General features: G+C 40.5%; 1 protein-coding gene across 1 annotated transcript in view; it reads right to left on the bottom strand.

Annotated features, from left to right (window-relative positions):
- Positions 1–10,236, bottom strand: part of LOC306766276 (calcitonin gene-related peptide type 1 receptor) — a 34,373-nt gene extending 24,137 nt beyond the window's left edge. The window contains exon 1 of the mRNA XM_079253931.1: positions 10,072–10,236. The gene's annotated coding sequence lies outside the window, so the exon portion shown is untranslated. The remainder of the gene's footprint in view (positions 1–10,071) is intronic.
- Between the last annotated feature and the right edge of the window lie 597 nt (positions 10,237–10,833).

Genomic DNA, 10,833 nt, shown 5'->3' on the forward strand with positions numbered 1-10,833 from the left:
GTGACGTCTGGCTTTCATCTTTTAAATGGATATGCTACTGTATGCTATTCATCTGGGTCAGAAGAACTTTATTTAAGCCAAAAAAAAAACCCCCAAAAAAACCTTGTTTCAATCTAGTCGCAATGTGCCCTAGGAGGAAGAAACAGGCTCCAACCAGCTTGGCCTTTGACTGATCTGTTCTGCCTTTCTGTAAACACAGTGGGAGCTAATGAGTACTTGGAAAGAAGAGGGTCTTTAATAGTTGTAGAGTGTCCAAATACAAGAAACAGAAGCATACAGATTAAAGACTGATATGAAATCAGGATTCCTCTTGGGGCTCCCTCTCTAAATCAGCAAGACTGCATATAACTCATGGACATTTCCCATGGCTTCAGCTGTGCATATTCCCTAGTGACTGATAAATGGCTACATTAGAGTTTAAGACTGCAGCTGTTGATGCTTTGTAGCACAGCACATGAGAGCACATCTCTAGGTTGCCAAGGGCAACACCAGATGTCAGGGGAAGCAAAAGCAATCCTGTCGAAATGAAGGAGAAGCTATTACTATCCCGTGACAAGAACCAAAGTCTCACGAAACCCACCCTTCCTGATGCATGGACTGTGTGTTGCATTTACAAAGCAAAAGGGAGGTTGTGTTTTTGTGGTTTTTAGGGAAACAACAACAGAGATACCAAAGTATTCATGTCATTGCATTCACACCAAACATGCCAACATCCTCAAGGCAAGCACATGGATCCATTTACAGGATGGTGCAGAAAAGAGGAAAAACCTGTAATCTTATTCTAATGCACATAGCTCACAAGAAAAAGACAGACAGTAGAGTCTCATATTGGTAAAAAAAAAAAAAAGGTCACATGCTATACAGATTTTTACTGTTCTTTGTCAAGCCCTGGAGCTGGATGGTCAAAGGACAGATGATGAAGCAAAGTATCTCAATGAATGAGGAATATTGAAAGACTAAGTCACTATCTTCATCCAATGCCTACGTTCATTGGCTGTGCATAGCATGAGTCCTTTTTATACTGAGTCAGTGAATAAATATGTGTAGTGTTGGTTGGTGGAGGAACGTGTACTGCATCTGAGTTTTTTTTTCCCCCTTTTAAAAAGCAATAATTTATTACATTTTTTGGTTCTTTTTTTATTTTACAGAACCAGCCTTACTGTCACTGCACTAAAACTGCAATCCACAGCTGCCATACCATAGACACTGATATTAGGAGAGAACATTTGCTAACTTTTGCTGCATTCATCAGTATCCGTGGCCCCTGCTGCCTGTATATCCATCTGAAACATCTTGCATGTAGACCTACAGTAAATCAAACTCATAAGCTAAATTGGTAAATAGGGTTGGAAAACAAAATTTAATACCCATCATGGGTAACAGATAACCGATAATGTTGTTTCAGAGAATCAAAACTTACCAACTCGTTACTGTTTCACTGTCCCAAATGCTAATGAAAAGGTACAAAATCTCACCATGTTATTAAGCTATCAACTACGAAACACCACTAGATCACAACAGTAGTTTGATACTACTACATATGTAGACTAAATAAAAAAGTTAGCATAGCCAAGGTAGCAACTTAACATGACCAAACATGATAGCATTTTCTTTTTAAGCTAATCGGGAATTAGAAAGCCAAATAACTTGGAGGAAGCAGTTCATGGACATCAAAGTTGATATAATCCAAAATTAAAAGTTCATCAAAATTCAGTAAAATATTTTTTTAAACCCTAATTATCTGTACTTTACTCAATTGTCAATTTATAGTATAAGCTAGTAGCATAAAACTGACATAAAAAGATTGAGCTATTGTAAGATATTTAGTAAATCATTAATGAAAAGTATTAGTATGTGCAAACAAGAATCCAGAATTTGACAGGGTTTACAATATAGAGGTGACAGTTTGCAAAAAAGTGACTACTTACAACTCCTTTTTTTACTTTTGGAATCCCACTGATAGCCAAAAATGGGTTAAACTATCATTACAATAATAAATGTGTTTTTATATAAATATATTGGTATTTAATCTTTAATAAACAGTATTATTAATCAGAATTAACTCCAGTCACATCATTCTTCAAACTGCTAATGAAAAGATTGTTTAAAACCATTTTTTATTCAGTCATCAACTATATAATATTTCAAAATTCTTTGAATTTTCTTTTTTTTTTTTTTTAAACACCTTTACATACTTTTACTAGTTAACTGGGAGAAATAAAACCAGCACAACCAAGTCAGTGGAAATGAACAAATATAGCAGCATTTTGCTTTTAAGCTAAAGGAAAGTAGAGAATCGAATTTCTTTGAATAAAAAAAAATCATACACATCAAAGTTGCTACAATCTATGATGAAAAGTTTCCTAAAATTCATCACACACAAACTCTACTTGTGTGTGATGAAGTATCCAGAGTTCGCAGGATCGCTTTACAAAAACACTGACCATACGGAAAACCTTTGTGCTAAGTTTTACCTCAGTAATCCCACACTGATTGGTTGGAATGGCTTTAACTAGAATCACAGCTTGGCAATGCCCGCGTTCTTATGAGAATGTGATCTTATTAAATCTAATCAGCAGCTTTAAATTTCTGTCTCACATGATCCAGTCGATCAGCTACCTAAAACAAAGGTTTTCCCATAATCCAGTTTACAAATGAGACCACAACTTTATGTTCTGTACACAAACTAGGCAAATCAAAATTTTTGTGTCAATAGGTGAGCTTTCAAGGCAGATTGTGTTGCAACATATTTACTCCAAGCCAAGGCTGCTTGTATCAATCTGCTGACTGCAGTTACGTATTCATCATGCATCGCTTTACTTCTGGCAAAAAAGCAAACCAGTATATGTCCCAAAATGTCAAATCAATGGCTACCATACAGTTAAAGCATCAACATATGCATGAATGTGCTGCAGCGTTGCAACAGTGATCCTGAAATCCCATTTCTTATAGAACACCTAGGTAAAAACACTATAGTTGTCTTCAGTTTAAGAGGCTTGGGTATGAGTATGAGAGGTGTTGCCATAGAAAGATGATCCAATTCATGAGGCCTCTAGTCTACGCACAAGAAAAAATAGTACAAATACTTAGATAAAAATACACAGGTTAAAAATAAATCCGGCCCCATCATGGCCTGCACCTGCATAGCTACAAGTTTTCCTTTGCGTTGATGTTTTGATACTATAAAGCTGCAAGGCTGGTCTTCTGAGCATGTGCACATGGCTTGTGTTGGGTCATGCAGTACAGTCTGGTGACAATATGTCTCCAAGAGCAGAAATTCTCTGTTACATTTCACAAGTCACCAGACTGAAAACCAGCTTCCTTCTGGGTCCTGCCAAGCTCTTTCATGACTCAGTTTGCTGCAGTGATTAGCAGTCATTTAACTGGCATGCAACCAGAGGGAGATATTCAGGCCAAAACGTCCCCCCCAAGGCCTTTAAATATCTGTTCATGCATCCTTCAGATTTTCTTTGGGATTGAGTGAACAGCTCTTCATGCTATAGTTGTGGATTTGACCAAAAATGCTTTAGCTGTCTGTTTTTGCTCTGTCTTTCTGACAGTGAAGAAATCATAAACCCGGGAAGATGTGCTTTGGGATTCTCTGAAAGCAAGTCAAGCCACTTTCGCTAATCCCAACTCCCCAGCCTCTCTTGTTTTTTTATGTCATTCTATCCATCTGAACATTTCCCACTCTCGCAGTATGAAAAGATTCTCAATACCCCGAGGCAAGCTATGATGGACATCCATACATACACTGCGCACATAGACTCAACATTTACAAGTTGTAGTAAGGCAGCTTACAAAAAAGATGGAAATAATGCAGTTTTTATTCCTTTGGTAACACTTAGAACTATGTACAGACTCTTATTGAACTCTGACAACGTCAACAGTAAAGTCAGGCTTTCCATGCACTGGTGTGAGTGGTTCCCAGTGGGTTATGCCACAACAAAAATAACTCTGAAGCCCGGTCAAACGGGCCCTGAGGAGGATGAGAACTATCCTCCATATGCTGACTGCTAACCAGAGTTGCGACCTCACAGACTGCTATTGTCGTCATCACTTAGAAGTCTCACGTTGCTCTGCAGGCCTTCATGTGAAAAGAAAAAACATGCCTTTACCAAATCATATGAGCAAGTTGACCTAAAAAAAAAATAAACTACAGATGTTTCATAATGAGATTTTGTAAATTTTGCTATCATTGATAACAATCACTTTACACAGTATTTCTATATGTATTTCTTTCATAATCAGTTCTTACATAATCTTACATGATCAGCTTAGTATTTTCTACATTACTTGTTAATCTGTTTCTGTTTTTACTATGGTGTTAAAATTTTAACCACAATCCGTCTTGCATGAGATGCAAGGGAGGCAGTGAGCTAGCCAACATGTGGTGCTACAGGCAACACTACCTTTTTACAATGCAAATGAACACAGTTCACCAGCTTTCAAGTCAAAAGGAGCTTTCTTCCTTGGCTTGCACCAGAATGTGCATTTACACTACTCCAAACAAGCCATAGCATCCATGGAAGCAGACTATAGGTTGGCCCCCGCCATTCTCTGTTGATGTTACCTAAATTGTTAGCCTTATAGTATAACAGCCTACGTCATATTTTAAATATGTACATGCAATGATCACAGTCAATCAGCAATACGTAAGTGCAGTTAGACAAATAATGTAGCCAATAACGCTATGAGGCTAACGAGTTGTTGTTTCCTATATTTATTTTACAAAGGCATGTAGGCTACACCTTGCAGTTACGCTTTCTTGTTATCTCTCCGTCATCTTCTTTTGCTTTTCTTCTTCTCACAACTATTATCACCATTCATGTGTGCTTTAATGTTACTTCAAGGTCAATGCCCTGAAAGGGAAGTGGGAGTCTGTAAAGACAGTAGACCGAGCACATTTGAACAATTGTCCAGACAAGAGTAATTTAACTTTCCACTACATTATCTGGGAATGTATCATTGATTTGATGAAAAAAATAAATCAGCATAGTCTGGCAAGTTTTCTGACTGAAACCAATGTTTGCTCCTAATAAGCACTACTGAACTTTGGCTGTTATTTTATTTTATTTTTTTTAATGAGGTGCTCCCTTGAGATGGCTAACTGGTATCCATCTTGCAACTTACCTCCACTCTGAGCTCTTGCCAGTGAGTCAGATGTTGTCTTTTGTCTTTTGCTAAGTCCCCTTCTCTCTTTTTTTGTCATGTTTGATTTGTTTGCTGAAGCAGCCACAGTTTATGTTCAAAATGGCCAGTGCATTGATACCCAGCTGCAGGCAATGAAAGCTCCAGGACCTACACGGAAAATAGTACTGTCATCTAAATAAAGCACCCTTTCGAACATCAAAAAGTTACATAATGTGACTTTAAAATTCGCTACTACCAATAAAATAACACAAAATTAATATTTTTCTCAGGATCATATGAACTCACTTTATGAAACTTATTGATTATGACATTTTATCTATGATATTAAACTGTTTTTTTTATCAACCAGAGTCGGCTCCTCCAGCATCAAGCTAGCTGTCAGCTAATCAACATTTGACCAATACTTAGCATCCGCTATGAGGGGACACATATTGTCAGGTTTTGACTGTGCAACAAAGGTTTTCTGTGAGACCGAAAACAACAGACTGATATATTTGTCAAAGTATAAAATTCAATTTACAAGCACAGTTGCTGGGCTGTTCATTATGCTGATTAGCATCCTGGCTTGCAAACGGTTGGTGGAAGCATTTTCCCAATTGGGAGTCTGTGTGGATACTGGCTTTTACTAATTAACTAACTAACTAACAGGATGTTTGTTTACGTTGGAAAAAAGAAACTCAAACTAAAAAAAAAATTGTGAGGAGAAGTTCAACGAGTTGAAGACCAGCTCGAGGAAACAGCCAAATCACAAATCTACAAGTTTGATAGATTACCCAAAGACTAGCTATTCATCTGGTAACTACAGGGTGCACGTTCACAAAAAATAGCTTCACCACATCCCCGCTTCACCCCCCTCCCACAGTGGGCTGTTTAGCAAAAAGGGAACCAAGCAACTTGAGACTTTTAACGACCCTGGAAACCAATTAACTGCAATAATATGGATACATTTTCTGCACAGCTTGCAGCAGAATGAGCCTGGCAATTATAATAGTCATACTTTCACAGTAGAGTAAGTCAGCTAATTGGAGATCCAAAAGAAATGTCTGCCGCAGACATTTGTTCATAGCACCACAAAATGCAAAGTGGAAGAAGGGTTCAAAGCTGTCTGAAGTGTTTGGAGAAGGGGGCTTTTGAAAAAGAGATATCACTGCATTTGTAAAACAAATTATTCATCAACGTCCCATTTCTGTCAAATACTCTACTAAATAATATGCTAATTTTGTTTTCTGGGACAGTCAAAGCAGCTACACTGGAACTGGTTGTATACTCATTTGCGACAAATACACCAGAACACAGGCTCACCTTTAGAAGACAAACATTTAGAGCTTCCCAGGAACCGTCCTTTCATTTGTATAACAGAAACCCATCCCACACAGTAAATAAGGATGTGTGTCACTGACAGTTTGTTTAGCTCGCGCAACACGCAAGGCTTTTAAAACCACACAGTATTCTCTATCCTTCACAAGCAACTGGAGCTCTAAGTGCCAATCACCACTAACATCAGCCCACTCCACAACCCACTGGCGGACTTGAGCTAAAATTAAACTCGGAAGGGAAAAAATAAAATTACTCTTCATAATGTATGAGTGGAAAAAAACGACTTCAACAGGTTTCAGTTCCCTGAAACTGAACCCAGCACCAAAGGAGGAACACGGCATATGTACATTGCTATGCTTTTGTGTAACATGATAACCTCAGCCCGAGGTGAGCAGAACAAGGGTTGCAGATTTAACCTGGGAAGATGTAGGTTTAAAACGAGGATGCTGGATCTTTCTGAAATTGGCTGCAATACGTAGGAACTCTGCAAAGTCATAAACAGGGCAAGAAGCATAACAGGAGAATCAATAAGGGGCAGGCCAAAGGAGCTCGCTGGGCCTTGATGATTAATGCGAGGTTAGATTTCATGAGAATCATCATTAGTCTTACGACTGGCCTTTGCACTCAGAGTAGGCCACCAGTTCTGATAATATAGATTCTCCTGAAGGCATCATTTGCACACACATCAACAAAAAATATCATGCTTGTACAGGCTGAGTTCAGATAAGCTACCCTGCCTGAACCACCGAGTGATTCCCAGCAGAAATCCCACCGCCTTCATTGTGGAGGATGAGAAGGCTTTGGAGCAGCGCTAACAAGACCTTTGTCTCGCTCGCATTTAATGGCTGCTTTCTTGACACGGGCTGTAAACTTTCAGCATAATAGTTTCAGCACTGAATGTGGTGGATTGCAGGACAACTGCACTGCTCGAATACCTCGTGTACATCAGGAGACAAAATGGTCTCCAAGGCCAAACTGAAATATTTATGATCAACTAAAGCAATTGCTCTCAAACTGAGTTTGGGACCCCCATGGGGGTTGTGAGATAACCTCAGGGGGTTACCAGATAATTGTAAAAAATACATAGCCTACATTTACCAAATCATTCTGGGATTTTAAACGTGGCTGTCCCAATGAAATTGTTATTATGCATAAATCTTTTAATTTAAAAAGTTTGAGAAGCACTTAAAGCGTGTGATAAATTTTTGGGATGGAAAAGTGACATTAAATGGGAAATTTATGCTTTTCTCCAGCAAAAATCATAACACCACTTTCTTATACTTCATTTCTTCATGGAGCCATTTTTGTTTTCCATTTGGTATTCTACACACTGCTGCAATGCACACATTTATTTAAAGGTTTTAGAAAAAATAAATAAAATGTATTTTCTGCAATGGACAGGCGATCTGTCCAGGGTGTACTCTGCCTCTCACCCAATGGTTGCTGATGATAGACTCCAGCTTCCCCGCGAGCCTTAATTGGACTAAGCAGTTAACTGTTAATGCTTTTTAATTGCATGTTATCTAATACCACTGAATCTCCTTTGGATTAAAACCTTCGGAAGAAAACTGCAATATTTGAGTCTCTAAAAGACAGATGAAGACTGTTAACAGATCAGAGGTCGCAAAGCCTGAATCGTGACATCATAAAACATGTACACCTGCCACATCATTTGGTTTACGTGTTCAATTGTTTAACGGAACTAAACTTCCAATCACATTGCAGCAAGTCAGAGCACTTTGTCATGTCGATATGGTGAAGACGATTTGCTGAAGTTCAAACGGAGCATCAGAATGAGGATAGAAGGAGATTTAAGTGACTTTGAATCAAACATTTTGAGCTGATATTTCCCTCTGGGATACAAAATTTTCATTTCATTTACATTTCAGTCACTGAGCGTAACATGGTTGTTGGTCTGAGTACTTCACACACTGCTGATCTACTGGGATTTTCACAAACAACCATCTCCAGGGTTTACAGAGATGATCTGAAGAAGAGGAGTAGTTGTATGGACCAGAATGTCTTGTTGATGTCAGAGGAGAATAAACAGACTGGTTGGAGATGATAGAAAGACAACAGGATGTCAAAGAAACACTAGTTCCAACCAAGACATGCAGAACATCACCTCAATAGAGGAAAGAAAAATGTTGCTGGTCTGATGAGTCTCCATTTGAGCTCCACATTGAGATGGTAAGGTAAGAATTTAGTGAAAAACATGACCGGATGGATCCATCCTGTCTTGTATCAATGGTTCAGACTGCTGCTTGATGTAACGGGCCTCTTAGTACCAACATGACATGGTTTAACCAGCACAGCCTACCTGAGTCCTGCTGCTGACCATGTCCATCCCTTTCTGAGCACAGTGTAGCATCTTCTGATGGAAACTTCCAGCAGGATGATGCACCATGTCACAAAGCTCACATCATCTCCATCATGACGATGAGTTCACTGTCTGTGCAGCAACTGTGTGATGTTTGAAGTAAACTGAACAAAAACATCCTGAACCATTGAGGTGTGCTTGAAACAATGTAAATCCCATTTATCTTGCTCTCATTCCCAAAGTGTCTAATTCTGTCACTTTGTCTTTAGTTGACAGGAAAATTTATGAAAAGAAAATGGATGTTTCTTGTTGGGTAAATGCAAAGTATATCAAGACAAAGCAGCAAATGTAAATCATTTGCACAACCGCTTCGGCTCTTTCTTGTTGCTTTAAGTCTGGAATGGAAAACATCTGAAGCATGGCAGAGAGAGTCCCCTCACGTCCAAACTCATCCTACTAACCAGTCAGTCCTTTCTATGTGGACTGGGAGTCATTTCTGCTCTGCCACCCCCCTCACTGTAACTCCAGTCAACCTTTCCTGAGCCCACTCTTCTCTGCCAATCACCATATACCTTCCCAACTCATAACCATCCCTATCACCATCATTTAGCTTCATCATCTTCCTTTTCCTTTTCCACTGGCAAGCCCACAAACTTCCAACATGTCCTAATCTGCTGCTTATGTAACGCTGCAGATGATTTAGCAACCAGTGAGCACCGTTTCAGAGCTTTACTTGAAGCTGAACGCCCCGCTGCTCTCCACTTTAATCAATGTGGAAACCTGGCTGCGTTTCAGCTCTTCTAATATCAGCAGTTTATCAATGTATGGGGAGGATGACAAGTGTGGCTTGTGCAGGAGCACAGCTGAGTCAGCAGTGCATGTAGAATTATATCAGTGTAATACTGAGGAAGACCAGTCTGCGTGTTTAACCTCCGGAGGTGATTTCCAGCTTTACAATAAAGCGTGCGTGGCGAGCCGACCACCGCCAGTCTGCAAATGAGCCGAGTCTGTCTTTTTGTCAGGAAACTAAGCACTTGGACAGTTCAATGGGGTTCAAACCCAAAGAAGAAACCGACATCAGACTCTGGACTGAATGCAGATGAACTGGATCAGGTTCTGATGGATCGTGGACCGCATCCCACGGCTGGATAATCCCTGCAGATCCAGCTGACCTCGATAAACAAGCCCCGGGTGCCCTGTGGCATTAAACATGCTCTACACCACCCAGCACTACATTTCCGTGGGGTAAAGGAGGGGAAACGGGGAGAAATACAACCTACCAGAGTCCGGTCCGGTAGCAGCTCGGCGGGTCCAACCAAAGTCCGGTCCGGTCCGGCAGCAGCGCAGCGGGTCCAGACGCGTTTCTCTGACAGAAACCTCCAAACAGGAAGGGAAAATAGGTGTTTCAGTGTTCGGCTTTGGCTCAGACGAACCGACCACGGCGGACCTCCAGCTCTCAGTGAGCGCAGCTGAAGCGGCTGTCAGGATGACGTTGAAAGTCAACCCACTGCTTCCTGTGACGTCACATCGCGCTTCAGCTGAGGACCTGGACTCTCCACGGCGCAGGATGGTCCAGCAGCTCCCATTCGCCACACTCAGACTCGTGGGAATGCTTTACATAATCAAAGTGTGGTTTATTGGGGAGAATGCAGCTTCCCACAGACTCACCGCAGTCTGTGGTTTCCTCTTAGGGAAGGCTTCAGGTTGTTTCTGCTCCCTGCTTAGTGCCATTGAGGAAATTATCCTGCGATGGGTTGTTTGGAAGATTTTAACTTTCTTTTTCTAAGTAAATCTGTGTTTGGGCAGTTATTTCTCTCCTTTAAAAAGAGCTACAACATGTTGGCTTCATCTCTCCAGCTCTCACTTGAGCGATTTGCGGCCGAGTGTGAAGCGGCTGAGATAAGAATCAGCACCTCCAAATCTGAGACCATGGTCCTCAGCCGGAATAGGGTGGACTGCCCTCTCCGGGTCAGGAGTCAGGTCCTGCCTTGAGTGGAGAAGTTTAAATATCTTGGGGAGTGAGGGAAGGATGGAGCGCGAGA

Source organism: Telmatherina bonti (genome assembly GCF_933228915.1).
Source record: "Telmatherina bonti genome assembly, chromosome: 15".
Classification (NCBI taxonomy): Eukaryota; Metazoa; Chordata; class Actinopteri; order Atheriniformes; family Telmatherinidae; genus Telmatherina; species Telmatherina bonti.